The sequence below is a fragment of the Natator depressus genome, chromosome 10, assembly GCF_965152275.1.
Source record: "Natator depressus isolate rNatDep1 chromosome 10, rNatDep2.hap1, whole genome shotgun sequence".
In the NCBI taxonomy this organism is placed as follows: Eukaryota; Metazoa; Chordata; order Testudines; family Cheloniidae; genus Natator; species Natator depressus.
In genome coordinates, this window is record NC_134243.1 from 49386342 (window position 1) to 49401350 (window position 15009).

At 44.5% G+C, this 15009-nt stretch overlaps 2 protein-coding genes across 4 annotated transcripts in view; one reads left to right on the forward strand and one right to left on the reverse strand.

Annotated features, from left to right (window-relative positions):
- TMEM266 (transmembrane protein 266) overlaps nt 1–3326 on the reverse strand; it is a 125347-nt gene extending 122021 nt beyond the window's left edge. For both annotated transcript variants that reach the window (XM_074966064.1, XM_074966063.1), the window contains exon 1: nt 3142–3326. The gene's annotated coding sequence lies outside the window, so the exon portion shown is untranslated. The remainder of the gene's footprint in view (nt 1–3141) is intronic.
- NRG4 (neuregulin 4) overlaps nt 3135–15009 on the forward strand; it is a 66900-nt gene continuing 55025 nt past the window's right edge. Inside the window, exon 1 of one of the 2 annotated variants that reach the window (XM_074966062.1) lies at nt 3135–3444. The gene's annotated coding sequence lies outside the window, so the exon portion shown is untranslated. The remainder of the gene's footprint in view (nt 3445–15009) is intronic. The other variant, XM_074966061.1, reaches the window with a different exon arrangement.

Sequence of the window (15009 nt, forward strand, 5' to 3'; positions counted from 1 at the left end):
TGGTGGCTGAACATTGTGACTTTGTCCTCACCCACAACTATTTCACATTTGGGGACAATGTATACCTTCCAGTCAGTGACACTGCTATGGGTACCCGCATGGCCCCACAGTATGCCAACATTTTTATGGCTGACTTAGAACAACACTTCCTCAGCTCTCGTCCCCTAACGCCCCTACTCTACCTGCGTTACATTGATGACATCTTCAACATCTGGACCCCTGGAAAAGAAGCCCTTGAGGAATTCCACCATGATTTCAACAATTTCCATCCCACCATCAACCTCAGTCTGGACTAGTCCACACAAGAGATCCACTTCCTGGACACTACAGTGCTAATAAGCGATGGTCATATCAACACCATCCTATACTGGAAACCTACTAACCGCTATTCCTACCTATATGCCTCCAGCTTTCATCCAGACCACACCACATGATCCATTGTCTATGGCCAAGCTCTAAGATACAACAGCATTTGCTCCAACCCCTCAGACAGAGACAAACACCTGCAAGATCTCTATCAAGCGTTCTTACAACTACAATAACCACCTGCTGAAGTGAAGAAACAGATTGACAGAGCCAGAAGAGTACCCAGAAGCCACTTACTACAGGACAGGCCCAACAAAGAAAGTAACAGAATGCCACTAGCCGTTGCCTTCAGCCCCCAGCTAAAACCTCTCCAGCGCATCATCAAAGATCTACAACCTATCCTGAAGGACGATCCCTCACTCTCACAGATCTTGGGAGACAGGCCAGTCCTCGCTTACAGACAGCCTCACAACCTGAAGCAAATACTCACCAGCAACCACACACCACACAATAGAACCACTAACCCAGGAACCTATCCCTGCAACAAAGCCCGTTGCCAACTCTGTCCACACATCTATTTAAGGGATACCATCATAGGACCTAATCACATCAGCCACACTATCAGAGGCTCGTTCACTTGCACATCTACCAATGTGATATATGCCATCATGTGCCAGCAATGCCCCTCTGCCATGTACATTCGCCAAACCGGACAGTCTCTATGCAAAAGTATCAATGGACACAAATCAGATGTCAAGAATTATAACATTCAAAACCCAGTCGGAGAACACTTCAACCTCCCTGGACACTCCATTACAGATGTAAAAGTTGCAATTATTCAACAAAAAAACTTCAAAAACAGACTCCAACAAGAAACAGCAGAATTGGAATTAATCTTCAAACTGGACACCATTAAATTAGGCTTGCATAAAGACTGGGAGTGGATGAGTCATTACACTAACTAAAAACTATTTCCCCATGCTAATTTCCCCCCTTCTGTTACTCACACCTTCTTGTCAACTGTTTGAAATGGGCCATCCTGATTATCACTACAAAAGTTTTTTTTTCTCCTGCTGATGGGTCTCCTTAAGAGTTGATATGGCAACTCCCATTTTTTCATGTTCTCTATCTATCTATCTATCTTCCTACTGTATTTTCCACTGCATGCATCTGATGAAGTGGGCTTTAGCCCACGAAAGCTTATGCTCAGATAAATTTGTTAGTCTTTAAGGTGCCACAAGCACACCTCGTTCTATCCACTGAAAGGAGAGGATGGACTGACACGTAACCTGCTTTAGGAACTCCTCAGCAGACCAGTTTTATATATTTATCTTGGGGACAGGGAAGACTGGCAGATCACAATGCAGCTTGCTATAGGAACTCCACAGAAATCCCAATATGTAGGGAAGGCAGTACTTTGCCATGCACCATGCCATTGGGTGCCCACAGCCTGTTCATGGATGGATGTTTGAAGGATGACCTGTCCTGCTCCAGCACATAGCAATTTACAGGCTGTAAAATGAAGGGGGTTGGGAAAGAGAAACATTCTGCTCTAGAGCCTGCTTTATGAGGAGGGGTGGGGGGAAATTCCCTGACATAGAAGATCATATAGGATCATAAGATCATGCCCTGCCATGAGGATCCCACAGACTATTATATGTGAAATGCCCTCCTCCCTGCCACAGGGACTTCACAGCCCTGGTCTATGGGGGATGCCCTGCTCCCAGCCATACATCCCTGTTATATGGGGGATGCCCTGCTCCCTGCCATAGGGACTTCACAGGCCTGGTCTATGGGGGATGCACTGCTCCCAGCCATACAGCCCCAATCAGCTCCGTCATATGGGGGATGCCCTGCTCCCTGCCACAGGGACCTGCACAGCCCCCTTATATGGGGGATGCTTTGCTTCCAGCCATACAGCCCAATCAGCCCTATTATACGGGGATGCCCTACTCCCTGCTATACAGACATGTTATATGAGGGATGCCTTGCTTCCTTCCATACAGACCCGCACAGCCTCATTATATTGGGGATACGCTCCCTGGCAGAAAGACCCGCACAACTCTGTTATATGTGGGATACCCTACTCCCAGCCATAGAGCCCCAATCAGCCTGGTTATATGTGGGATGCCCTGATCCCTGTCATGCAGACCTGCTATACAGACCCGTTACATGGGGATGCCCTTTTCCCTTCAATACAGACCCGCACAGCCCCATTTTATGGGGGATGCCCTGCTCCTGCCATACAGACCTGCACAGTCCCGTTATATGGGGGATGCCCTGCTCTCTCCACAGGGACCTGCAGAGTCCCATTATATGGGGGATGCCCTGTTCCCTGCCATCCAGACCCGTTATGTCCTGCTCCCTGCCACACAGCCCCGCACAGCTCCGTTATATGGGGGATGCCCTGCTCCCTGCCATACAGACCCGCACAGCCCCTTTATATGAGGGGCTTCCTGCCATACAGATCCACACAGTCCGTTATATGGGGGATGCCCTGCTCTCTCCACAGGGATCTGCACAGCCCTATTATATAGGGGATGCCCTGCTACCTGCTACAGGAACCCACACAGTCCCATTATATGGGGGATGCCCTGCTCCCTGCCATACAGACCTGCACAGCCCCTTTAAATGCGGGATGCCCTGCTCTCTGACCCACGCAGCCCGCTATCTGGGGGATGCCCTGCTCTGGCAGAGGCCGGAGGTGTTTTGCAGGGCTATGTGGTATATTACGGAGGGGGGTCCCCAGCGCCTCCCACTGCGGGTGGGACTGGGCACGTGTACAAACCCTGCCCTGAGGGAGTGCTGGGGGGGGCGGGGCCGGGAGACACATACCTGATGCCCGGAATCCTGACATCCCGCTCCGCTCTGCAGCAGCAGCAGCAGCTCCCGGGATCAGGCTGGCGCGCGCTCTCAAGAGATCGGGGTTCCAACGCGCGCGCACTCTGGCTCGCTGTGGCGCGTGCACGTGCCCTGTCCTAGTGCTCGCTCGCTCTCTGGCGCGCTCCCTTTCTTCTGGGTCGCCTAGGAAACAACTGGCTGTGACAGCTCAGTTCAGCTCGGGGCGCACGCTCAGCGTCACGTGGGGCATGCAGGCCCAATGGAGATGACTGACTGCGTAAGGCTCGTAGTACTACGGTAGGGGGGAAGGGAGGGAGGAAGGACCCCTGTCTCGGGAGGGGGACCCTTGAGGAAAGGCCTCACCACCCTAGGATGGGGTAACGGAGGGGCGCCTGAGGGGAGCGGGCTCCTGAAGTAGGACTCCACCCTTTGCTGAGGGCTAGGAGTGGCTCCTGAGAGACGCTCTCGTCGCCTTAGGGGGGAGGGGAGGAGGAGCCACTGCGGAGAGACCCCCCCGCCCCCACACCGCCCTAGATTGGGGGAGAGGAGGAACTGTTGAGGAGCGACCCCCCCGCCCTAGATTGGGGGAGGGAAGGAGCTATTAAGACCTCGTCCTCCTACATTGGGGAGGGGAGCGCTATGGAGGAGAGACCCTCCCCCTCTTGCCCTGCATTGGGGGAGGGGAGGAGCTATTGAGGTGGGAGCCGCAACCTAGAGCGGGGCGGGGAGTCACTCATGAGGAGCATCCTATCCCTGAAACGGGGCCCTGCCCTGAGGTGTTGTTCTGAAGTGGGGGCATGAAGGACAGATCTGTACTAACCTGACAACCCACTTGGATTTGTTGCTCCCAACGAGGTTGGCTGTTAGTGCACGGTAAGGTGCAAAGTTGCCTTATTTGGTCTAACCCACATGAGGATGGAGGCACCTCTGTGGCTTCCTGGTGCTATTTGCTACCACATCTTTAATATGCAGGGGAAGATGTGAGGCATCACCATCCTGAATTTGCCCCAAGCAGCACCACAGCAAAATACCAAACTGCTCACCACGTCATGGTCTTTCTTGAGTCACATATTTCAAGAATAGGGATGTAAGGTTGCACTCGAGAAAAATCAGGACCATTTGGCAAATTCTGGAATTACAGGAAACCTGTGTCCAATTGCCAGGGATAAAGAGGCCCTAGCTCATTGTATTCCAGTTTAATGCAAAGTCCATCATGGTCAGGATGGCATGTTGCCACTAAAACCTCTTGTCCCCTGGGGCTGTGATGCATGGATTAACCATCTTCTTCTGCGGGCTCATCTTTTCTGTGCACTTGGACCAAGATGGAGCATTGCATGTTGGGATTTGTCTTTTCAGCAGGCTATGTCATTCAAGTCAGTATAGTGTTTTGGATCTTGGGAGCCATCATCTCTGCAGACTGAGGTGGATGATTATGAAGACAAATGTTTGCATTCTGAACCCCAGAATTTTCATAGGCTGCATTTCTAGATTAAAAATGGATGCTAGAATCATTGCATGTTTGGACTTGTAGTATATAGGAATTGTACCATCACACTAAAGATGAAGATTGCAACAGTCGACACTGTCTATGCAAATTAAATGTAGCCCTGGGGCTCCTGGCATGTTGCTATTGTAGTCCTCAATTGAGTAATGTTTGTGCGCTGCTAGTATAGTGCCAAGACTCCACTAATTTTGCTTGTACAATAAAGGTTTCTTCCCCCCACACACACACTTACTAAAGTTTTGCTTGCTTACATTTACACCAGAACAATTACATAATCACAAAGAGAGTGAGCAGCTGCAAGATTTCGTGAGGCAGACTAGAGATTACATTGATTCAGCAGATTGTCCTATCTGAGAAAGATTACACCAATAGAGTAAATAATACCCATTTATTGGGGTAAGTGCCAGTCAAGTAGAACAAATTAATAGAAAATTAAATGCAAAAAATAAACAACAAAATAAGGTTAAGAGCCTGTTTTAAACTGACAAAATGCAGGGAATTAAGACTAAAAGTCAGTTTTTAACACTTCCCTCCCACAAGAGGTTTCTAGACAATTATTTTGTGTCTGGATTGTGCTTAGTTTATAAAAACTAGTTACTTGAAGCACCCAGTGACCACATTTTAAAATTAAAGTTTTACAACATATTTTGAAGTATCTCAGAAGTGATATGGACCTATTATTCTATCAAATAACCACTGGGGAAATTGGTAATTAATATACCAATTTCTAATAAGAATGGTCTTGAGCTGTGAGGTTTGGATCTGAATCTCAACTTTACCAAAAATTTGAGAGAGAGGTATAACTGGGAATCTGGTAGGGGAATATCTATAACTCTGAGTTATGAATATAAAAAGTAATACCACATTGCGAACCTTAACATTTTATTACACTTAAACTGCTTTTTAAAAATACACTTTTAAACAAAAGTGTGTTTGGGGATAAGGCTCTATGAGAGTGAGATCTGGGATTATTGTAGAGGAGAAATTAAATGTATGAGCACACAGTGTGACTTGTGGGGGTTTTGGGGTGTGTATTTATACCAGTTTCTCATCGAAAACTGATTAACTAATAATTCCCCTTGCATAGTCCCAGGACTTGAATCTGCTTGTGGAGCGCTACATGGAATACCAGAAATTGCATATCCCTTTATGTACCTGACAGATTTGCAGCAGCCTCACCTCACAAGTGTAGCTGCTCTGAGTACCAGAGTCTTCAGACAGATAAGTCAGGAAAAGTTTAATACCTATTAGAGCTGTGCTTGAAGCTTCATTACCCACCAGCTGCTTATATATCCATGTATGAAATGGGTCTATATGGGGCAAACTTTATGAGCACAATATAGTCCAAGTACTTAGAGGAGTAAACAATGTTTGTACATGGGCCTCTTCGGGATACAGTTAAATGGGAATTCTCTGTATACTGTACATGTGATTTTATACATCTGCCAGCTAACTCAAAGATTAAAATACAAAACCAAGCATTTAAATAATGGGACAAATTCTGTTCTCATTTACACTTGTGCAACCCGTCTGAGCTCAGTGGAGTTGCAAAGTGTAATTTAGGGCAGAATTTAGTCCACTATGTGTGCATTTGATACTCTGAGGGAACACAAGTTCATTACTTACCTACTGTAATTTTTCACTGGTGGCAGATAGAATGCATAATATTCCTAGGCAGTCCTCTTGAATTTTGTGGGGGTTTAATTTATGGTAGATGCGCAAAGTATAGGAAGGGTGCCTATAAATATTTTTATAAATTTGAAGTGCTGAGCTATGTGTAATTAACCATTATATAGGATTAACTAGGATGAAAAAAAGAGGGACAAATATCTGACACTGTACAACTGGGGTTTCTGAATATACGAATGAACAGTTGGATGCAAACTCCTAATAAAATGTTAGGAATGGAAGATTTTCCTTAAATTTGCTGTAAAGTCAAAATTTGATCTGTGACCACCATGTCATGATAAATGTTGGTGTTAGTAGTATAGCCTTTAATTAAATGGATGATGATAATAAATAGTAATATTATCATTTCTGTAGAGACTTAAGATCTCTATAAGCAGGTCAGGTTCATAGCCTATTTTGAATGACATGTACCCACTATATATATAGTCCAAACTTACTGTTTTTCTGGGGTTTGGCTGTGTTGGCAACTTATATAACAAGCATACTTACATAACAGAAATCTCTGGCTAAGTTTTCTCCCCAAGCTTTGCTGTCCCTTGGCTTTCCTTGCAGGATTTCCTGTGTGCCACACTTTTCTCTATATTCCAGAGAAAACACCTCATATCTTAGTGGCAGCTAACGAAATCCAAATGCCAGAGTGATACAGCAATAATTAATCTGCATTTTTATGCAGGGTTTTAGCACTGGAGCTTACTGTTGCTCAACTTCTAAGCCCTGCATGCCTGTGCAGGGTCTTAGAAACTGTCATTATGTTACAATCTGAATGGCCCCCAACCACACAGTCTCTAATGTACCAGAGAACAGGAAATATGACAAACTTTACAAGCCAGAATCCCACCCAGGTTCTTTGGTTATGTTCACAGTATCAAAGAAAATGGATTTTGGAAGAGGGCATTTTCTTTTCTGGTCCTTATTTTAATAACTACTAATTACAAGCAGTTATGGTTTGTTATACCCTTTGAACGACAATATCCCCATTTCTGGAAAATATCGCTGAGAGTAAGGCCTTGTCTATACTATCACAGTAAGTCAACCTAAGTTACACTACTCCAGTTACGTGAATAATGTAACTGGAGTCACCATAGCTTAGGTAAACTTACTGTGGTGTCTACACTATGTTGTGTCAATAGGAGACGCTCTCCCATCAACTTCCCTTACTCTTCTCGGAGTGGTGGATTACTGGAGAGCGCTCTCCCATCGATTTTGCGTGTCTTCACTGACCCACTAGATCGACATCCGCTGCATCGATTGCAGCAGTGCTGAGCTACTGGTAAGTGTAGACAAGCCCCGTATGTAGTAAGACATTTGTGAGGTTTAAGAAGATCAGTAGTTTGGAAGATACCTTTTGTGAGCCTTTCATGACATTTCAGGCTTGATGACTAGGTCCTTGGTAAGGACCATCATTGTTTGCTGGTGCTCTTGGTGATAAAATTCAGTTACCAGATTAACAGCTATGGCACTGACATTGAGTCAGTCTTTGTATAAGTAGCTCTCTTGCTGATATCCAAGGTCAGTCCTTCCACTGTTTCTTTAAAGAATTTTCATGTCAAGCACAGTTTGGATCTAATCGTTCTAGGATTGCCAGAGATATCTCTTTTATATCCATTGGATTCTACTGTAGCTACAGTGAAACCACAGTTTTGCTGGAGGACATAGAACTAATTTTAATTTCAGCTCCTAATTGTGTAAATGTTTACAGGCATGGCAGGATGTAGCTTTGTTCAGAGTTTATCAAATGGGACAGTGCCCTTCAGTTTCAGGTCATGCTAAAACTTTCCATTCCTCTTCAGAAATCCTATTAATTATACACTACTATTGGATGAGGTCCAATATCTTCTGGAAATGGAGACCAAAACATAGGTGCTGGTGCCGTGGCCTTATTGCAACTCTAGAAACTACAATCCTTGTTCTAAATTCTCAAGATTGATTTGGGCCCTCAACCTTCAAGAAGCATAATTCCTCATCTTAATAAGTCAGAAGCACAGGAAATATCTCAGGTTAAATGTTTTCTACTTAATACTATAAGGTTCAGAGAGGGAATTTTATATTTGTTCTTATAACTTGTGTCAAGGGGTTGTAAAGTTTTGATTAGATGCCCCTTTTTATTTTTGTATAATGTAAATAAATAAAAGAGTATTAAATAAAATGTGTCAAAGTCAGTCTTAGTGACATTCAGGTTCCAATATTTTGAAAGGCTTCCCAGAATTTGAGGAAGGTATTAGCTTGTCTCTCACAACAAAAGTATCTAGATTCATAGAGTCATAGAATCATAGAATATCAGGGTTGGAAGGGACCTCAGGAGGTCATCTAGTCCAACCCCCTGCTCAAAGCAGGACCAATCCCCAACTAAATCATCCCAGTCAGGACTTTGTCAAGCCTGACCTTAAAAACTTCTAGGGAAGAAGATTCCACCACCTCCCTAGGTAACGCATTCCAGTGTTTCATCACCCTCATAGTGAAAAAGTTTTTCCTAATATCCAACCTAAATCTCCCCCAGTGCAACTTGAGACCATTACTCCTTGTTCTGCTACCACTGAGAACAGTCTAGAGCCATCCTCTTTGGAACCCCCATTTAGGTAGTTGAAAGCAGCTATCAAATCCCCCCTCATTCTTCTCTTCTGAAGACTAAACATCCCCAGTTTCCTCAGCCTCTCCTCATAAGTCATGTGTTCCAGTCCCCTAATCATTTTTGCTGCCCTCCGCTGGACTCTTTCCAATTTTTCCACATCCTTCTTGTAGCGTGGGGCCCAAAACTGGACACAGTACTCCAGATGAGGCCTCACCAATGTCGAATAGAGGGGAACGATCACGTCCCTCGATCTGCTGGCAATGCCCCTACTTATACATCCCAAAATGCCATTGATCTTCTTGGCAACAAGGGCACACTATTGACTCATATCCAACTTCTCGTCCACTGTAACCCCTAGGTCCTTTTCTGCAGAACTGCTGCCTAGCCATTTGGTTCCTAGTCTGTAGCGGTGCATGGGATTCTTCCGTCCTAAGTGCAGGACTCTGCACTTGTCCTTGTTGAACCTCATCAGATTTCTTTTGTCCCAATCCTCCAATTTGACTAGGTCCCTCTGTATCCTATCCCTACCCTCCAGCGTATCTACCACTCCTCCCAGTTTCGTGTCATCTGCAAACTTGCTGAGGGTGCAATCCACACCATCCTCCAGATCATTTATGAAGATATTGAACAAAACTGGCCCCAGGACTGACCCCTGGGGCACTCCACTGGATACCGGCTGCCAACTAGACATGGAGCCATTGATCACTACCCGTTGAGCCTGACAATCTAGCCAGCTTTCTGTCCACCTTATAGTCCATTCATCCAGCCCATACTTCTTTAACTTGCTGGCAAGAATACTGTGGGAGACCGTGTCAAAAGCTTTGCTAAAGTCAAGGAACAACACGTCCACTGCTTTCCCTTCATCCACAGAGCCAGTTATCTCGTCATAGAAGGCAATTAGATTAGTCAGGCATGACTTGCCCTTGGTGAATCCATGCTGACTGTTCCTGATCACTTTCCTCTCCTCTAAGTGCTTCAGAATTGATTCCTTGAGGACCTGCTCCATGATTTTTCCAGGGACTGAGGTGAGGCTGACTGGCCTGTAGTTCCTAGGATCCTCCTTCTTCCCTTTTTTAAAGATGGGCACTACATTAGCCTTTTTCCAGTCATCTGGGACCTCCCCCGATCGCCATGAGTTTTCAAAGATAATGGCCAATGGCTCTGCAATCACATCCGCCAACTCCTTTAGCACTCTCGGATGCAACACATCCGGCCCCATGGACTTGTGCTCGTCCAGCTTTTCTAAATAGTCCCAAACCACTTCTTTCTCCACAGAGGGCTGGTCACCTTCTCCCCATGCTGTGCTGCCTAGTGCAGTAATCCGGGAGCTGACCTTGTTCGTGAAGACAGAGGCAAAAAAAGCATTGAGTACATTAGCTTTTTCCACATCCTCTGTCACTAGGTTGCCTCCCTCATTCAGTAAGGGGCCCACACTTTCCTTGACTTTCTTCTTGTTGCTAACATACCTGAAGAAACCCTTCATGTTACTCTTAACATCTCTTGCTAGCTGCAACTCCAGGTGTGATTTGGCCTTCCTGATTTCACTCCTGCAAGCCCGAGCAATATTTTTTACTCATCCCTGGTCATTTGTTCAATCTTCCACTTCTTGTAAGCTTCTTTTTTGTATTTAAGAGCAGCAAGGATTTCACTGTTAAGCCAAGCTGGTCGCCTGCCATATTTACTATTTTTTCTACACATTGGGATGGTTTGTCCCTGTAACCTCAATAAAGATTCTTTAAAATACAGGCAGCTCTCCTGGACTCCTTTCCCCCTCATGTTATTCTCCCAGGGGATCTTGCCCATCAGTTCCCTGAGGGAGTCAAAGTCTGCTTTTCTGAAGTCCAGGATCTGTATTCTGCTGCTCTCCTTTCTTCCTTGTGTTAGGATCCTGAACTCGACCATTTCATGGTCACTGCCTCCCAGGTTCCCATCCACTTTTGCTTCCCCTACTAATTCTTCCCGGTTTGTGAGCAGCAGGTCAAGAAGAGCTCTGCCCCTAGCAGGTTATTTAGATTCAATTTTTTAGATGCATTGATTCCCATCTCAAAGACTAGATTTCAAAGTAGTTGCCCTGTGAGGTACTACCCAGAAAATCTATATTACAAGTAAAAATGTTGGGGTTGAAGGCCATCTAACTTGCCTTTTGTGCTTTTCTTTTTCTTATTAGAAGGAAGATTAGACTGGCAGAGATGTTGGGGCGGGGTTTCATCTTCCTCTGCAGCATGGGGCACAGCTCACTGGCTGGTTTGAACTACAATAAATGGTGGATTCTATGTTGCTGGAAGTTTTTGAATCAAGATTTGAGGATTTCAGTAACTCAGCTGGAGGTTATGGGCCTATTAGAGGAGTGGGTGGGTGAGGTTCCATAGCCTGCAATGTGCAGGAAGTCAGACTAGATGATCATGATGGTCCCATCTGACCTTGGTGTCTGTGAGACTCATCTGATCACTTTTTTTACTTTTCTTCCCAGTATAAAGGCAACCAGGGGGACCTGATCAAGAAGGTTCCCCTTTCTTGTATATAGATTGGTTCCCTAGTGGTGCAACATCTAGAGGGTCTTGTTGTGTCGGGGACTTAGCTGTTGCTTGTCCTTTCTCCTGGATGTTAAGGCATTCAGTGGTGGTCTGCTGACCGTCCTTCCACCGTAAAAGTCAAGAATTCAGTTTTGGGACAGGTACAAGCAACACAGGTTTATGCAGTAGTATCACCATCTGCGAGCAAAGGAGATCATTGAGGCACAATCACTAGGTCTATTCAAGACTAAAGTAGATTTAATGGTTGGGCCCTAATCCAGCAAATTACTCCATGTGGGCCATTGTCTGCAAGCACATTGAGCTGTACTGAGATCTGTGTGTGTGTGAGAGAGAGAGATCAGTAAAATAAAACAGTGGTTAGATACAGAATGAAGATAAGTGCATTGAAAATTTCTTTAGAAGAACAAGTTTAGAGTAAAAATCTTTATGAAAAGTAGTTACTATGCATGCATTGCAGTCACTTGTAAACATAGGATGCCTGCCACTTACTTTTTAAAAACATAAATGACACATTACCAGTTACCAGTATGAAAATGTCTACTTTAAAAATTTAGCCATTGTTCTTAGTTACAGGAATGCAAAATCAATAGTTATAAAATGTCTGTTGTGTTTTGTCAACTTGGCAGAGACATGAACTGAAGTTTTTCATATTTCCACCTGCAAAAATACTGCCAGGCCAAAATAACTGCTTCAACCCAAAAGATATTTGCATTCCCACATGCCCTCACGTAGATACTCAAACATTTCTGACATGAAGGCTAGCTTGTTTATTATAACCTACAAAACCTCATACCTGTTATATGACTAAAATGTATTTGTACTCACATGGATCATCTTCAGTGCCTTCTGGTTCACCTTTAATTGTGGGATTCATTTCTTCTGTCTTTGTTGTAACCCTAGACTTAATCCAGATCAAAAGTTATTGCTCTGTCAGAAACAAAAGCACATGTATAAACTGCCACATCTGTCAGATTGTCTTGGTAGCTGTCTTTAACACTCAGTGCTAGGTCTTTCTATTTAGGACAGTTCATCTTTGACTGTTGTGTCTATGTTCTTCACTAGCTCTTCATTTGTGGATTATGTTTTTCTTAGTTCTTTCTTAGTTCTTTTTTGGGCAGAATAGCGGCTTCTCTTTGGGCCAGTGGGCCAGGCACAGTGCCTATCGATATGGGCAATATATAAATAAGATATTCTTTTCATATTCCACTCTAGCAGTGATGTAATCATTTGCTCCACAGTAGCAGCTGAGAATTGTGATAGGGCAGAGAAACATGTTTCTCAAAATTCAAAACCAACAAGTCATCGATCCACTGCCAAATTATTTTAATTTCACCAAAAGCATGTCAGATGCTGGATCCTATATACAAATTGTTGCAATACAAATCAGTCAGGTATCTGCATGGCACAGGTCCATTTGCTGAATTATTTCAGCAATACTCCAAACATTTAGCTGCTCCTCTGCACTTTTGCCGTGTCAGTTCCATGTGCCTGTAACATCCCCAATATGATTTCTTTGGCAACATTTTCCTTTTATTTGATTTACAATTCAATGTCACTGATATTGGATCCAGCCAAATGTAACTTTATAACTTGCTGGTTCCCTCTTCCACCAAATATAGCTGACATATGAAGAAGGAGAAGGGATGGGGAATGAAAAATACCCCATCAGGCCCTCGTTCTTCTGTAAAGACTACATTCACGGTTGGTAGTGCAACTGTTGGATCATATTAAAGAAGTTCTGTATTAAAATCACAAATGAGTTTGATTCCCCATAGTTTAAATTCCAGGGTATTACTAATTAAGAGGTCTCTTGGTTTTTGGTACTGTTTCTCTCCCTCTGTATGTGAAACTTGCAAGCTGCTAATTGCGTTAGTACATTCTAAGACAGAATCTGTTCTCAAAGCAATTCACAGAGACTCAAAGCAATACTCTAACAACAGAAACAGCACCCAGAGACTCCCCGCCCTTTTGTTGTATTAACAATTGTGATTAAAATAGAAATAGAGGATGTATGTGGACGGATGCTTGGTGTGGATAACAACTGAATGATCAGGGAGGTGCCAGCCTAAGAATCCAGTGTCCATCGGCTGAAGAAGGCGTCAAGTGGAAATAACCAGAGGACCCCCGGAGGGCAGACTGGAATCCACCCAACAGCCTCAAGAATGGGAGAACCAAAGAACAAGATAACTTCTTGGAGCCGTCAGGAATGTGCTATCTGCTGATTGATTCAGCAACAGCATGATGAAGCAATTCCCATAGACTGGCATAGGAAGAAATTCCTATAAAAATAGACTCTTAAAAGGTGAGAACTTTGGGGTCTGATTCTGCAAACCAACTTCCAGGAGCATCAGATGAGCATCTGACAAGGCCCTGCTCCCTCCTCATGTCCAGGCCACCTGGCCAGTGGCTTGGCATGAGCAACTCTAAGGCTGGTAACTATGATGACAACCTTGCAGAACCTCTGTGTGTGTGTGTGTGTGTGTGTGTGTGTGTGAATGTGTGAATAAATATGAGATTGAATGGAATGTTATAGCTATAACTAACTGCTTACTATGATAACAACCTTGCAGAACCTGTGTGTGTGAGTATGAATGAATGAGTGAATAAAGATGAGATTGAATGGAATGTTACAGCTGTAACTAACTGCTTACTATGATTCTTTCTGTATTCACAATAAATGTGGTATTTTGCCTTTTTCCCTTTAATAAGATCCTGCTGGTTTTTAATTTATTGGTACAACATTTTGGTGGAGAATTGCGAAAGGGGGAATATTGGTAAAAAACCTCAGTTATTGTAAATATTGGTGTGCACACCGCCAGCTCTAGTGAGCTAGGCATTTCTATTAGGTTAACCAGACCTGCTGGCCTCCGAGAAGGTAGCAGGGGACCTGCTGGCCTCCGAGAAGGTAGCAGGAAAAACAGATTAAACCAGACCTGCTGGCCTCCGAGAAGGTAGCAGGGGACCTGTTGGCCTCCGAGAAGGTAACAGGAAAAACAGATTAAACCAGACCTGCTGGCCTCCGAGAAGGTAGCAGGGGACCTGCTGGCCTCCGAGAAGGTAGCAGGAAAAACAGATTAAACCAGACCTGCTGGCCTCCGAGAAGGTAGCAGGGGACCTGCTGGCCTCCGAGAAGGTAGCAGGAAAAACAGATTAAACCAGACCTGCTGGCCTCCGAGAAGGTAGCAGGGAGAAACAGGTTAACCGGACCTGCTGGCCTCCGAGAAGGTAGCAGGGAGAAACAGGTTAACCAGACCTGCTGGCCTCCGAGAAGGTAGCAGGGAAGAAAAAGCATAGATTAAGCACTGAATAAAATCAGGAGTGATAGAAAAATTAAAAATTTGTTAGAATGTTAAAGAAAAAACAGGGTAAAGCAGGTATGGGGGGAGGAATGAAACCGGAGGGAGCTCCAGCCTCCGCTTTCATTAGAGAAATTACACCTTTCAAACAAGTCCTCCAAAGATATGGACATAATCCATGGACTGAACAAGTCCTTGTAGATGTCTGTACTATATCAGACCTAGAGGATAGATTGGCTCAATACATCCTCATGTACAAACCTTCTAGTG